Raw genomic sequence first — 1,775 nt, forward strand, 5'->3', positions numbered from 1 at the left:
TTCTCTTCCTCCGTCCCCCTCTGGAACCAGTCTGAACACAGGACGGTCCACTGTGCCTGTCAGTTTCCGTAGGGTGGTTTCCTTGTCGGGTGGACAGCCCATCCCTAACCAGGATCAGGTGTGCACCAGGCCCACGCCACACCAGCACGCTGGGGAGTCCCTGACTGGTAGGCCCTTCAGTGGGCTTACGACGTGGTGCAGAAGGAAAGACTGAGACGTAGATTAGAAAGTGCCACCCAGAACCTTAAACCACGATGCTGAGTGACAGAGGCAGGCACAGAGGGACAAACGTCATCTGACCCCACTTCCAGGAAACACCTGGAATAGACAGAGGCAGACAGGGACAGAAAGGGGCTCAGTGACTGCCAGGGGCTGCTGGTGGGGGAGGGGCAGTTACTGCTTAATGGTCCCAGGGCATCCTTTGGAAATGGATGAGGGTGACAGTGGCCAATGGTGAATGCCATTCACGGAACTGCAGTGTGACCTAACTGACCAAACTCACTGCCATCAAGTCTATCCAACTCCTTGGGTTTCTGAGGTGGTATCACTACAGAAGTCGATTGCCCAACCTTCCTTCCGAGGAGTGGCAATGGTGTGTTTCGGGTTATAGATATTTTACCATAATTACATGTATTTGTTACTTAAAGAGCAGGGATGATGTTTTTACATTAAAGAGATGGAGAGTGAGAGATGAGGACGAGCCTCTGAGCAGCCAATGCCGGCAGGTGCTGCTGGGCTGGGCCCCGTCAGGCTCTCACCCACTGGGTGAAGGTCATCTCCACCGCACAGTGCACAGCACCCCTACAAGATGGCCCAATCGGGAGCTACACAAGGTTTCTACTCTTGCACCCAAAGGGGTCCCAAAGCTCTGAGTGGCAGGGAGGACTGGTGACCCAAAGGGGTCCCAAAGCTCTGAGCAGCAGGGAGGACTGGTGACCCAAGCCCGAGGGGGTCCCAGAGCTCCAAGCGGCAGGGAGGACCAGTGACCTACAACAGAGGGAGGCCTAGTGCTTAGAGTGGCAAGGAGGATCAGGTGAGCTGAGGTCACCCCAGTCACTTTGGTGATCGTTAACTTTGGGTGATTACCAAGGACTTAACAGCTTGGGTACCACAGCACTGAGCCTACTGAAGTCCCCACTTGCCAGGTAAATGTTGTTGTTGTTGTTATGTGCCGCTGAGTCAGACCCGACTCGTAGTGACTCCTCCTTGGGTTTCCGAAGCGCTATCACTACGGAAGTAGATTGCCCCATCTTCCTTCCGAGGCGTGGCTGGTGGGTTTGAATCACCAGCCTTCTGGTTAGTAGTCATGTGCCTTAGGCAGAGCAGCCAGGCAAACAGAAAGGGACATAAATTCCAACTTGCTGGCAGAGCAGTTGGGTTTTCACTGTGCATGGTTGGTTGGGCTGGGGCTGATCAAACAGGACTAAAAACAAAACAAACAAGCCCGCTGCCACGGAGTGATTCCAACTCACAGCGGCCCCACGTGTTACAGGGTGGAACAGCTCCAGAGCGTTTTCCTGGCTGTCATCTTACTGAGAAGCAGCCCTGGTACATGGTGGTTAAACCCTTGACTGCTAACTGAAAGGTCGGCCAGTCCAACCCACCAGCCGGGCTGTGGGGGAAAGATGTGGCAGTCCCTTTCCATGAAGATGACAGCCTTGGGAACCCTACTTTGTCCTACAGGGTTCCTGAGTTGGAATCAACAGGACAGCACCCAACACACCCATCTTCAGGCAAGAAATCACCAGGACTTTCTCTTGTGGCACCACTGGGGG

General features: G+C 54.2%; 1 protein-coding gene across 1 annotated transcript in view; it reads right to left on the minus strand.

Moving 5' to 3' along the window:
- The window catches only part of LOC103198692 (cytochrome P450 3A24-like), a 35,649-nt gene that overhangs the window by 4,491 nt on the left and 29,383 nt on the right, over window positions 1-1,775 (minus strand). The window lies entirely within an intron of this gene.

The sequence above is a fragment of the Orycteropus afer genome, unplaced genomic scaffold (assembly GCF_000298275.1).
Source record: "Orycteropus afer afer isolate SDZICR_OR568_19922 unplaced genomic scaffold, OryAfe1.0 scaffold00006, whole genome shotgun sequence".
In the NCBI taxonomy this organism is placed as follows: Eukaryota; Metazoa; Chordata; class Mammalia; order Tubulidentata; family Orycteropodidae; genus Orycteropus; species Orycteropus afer.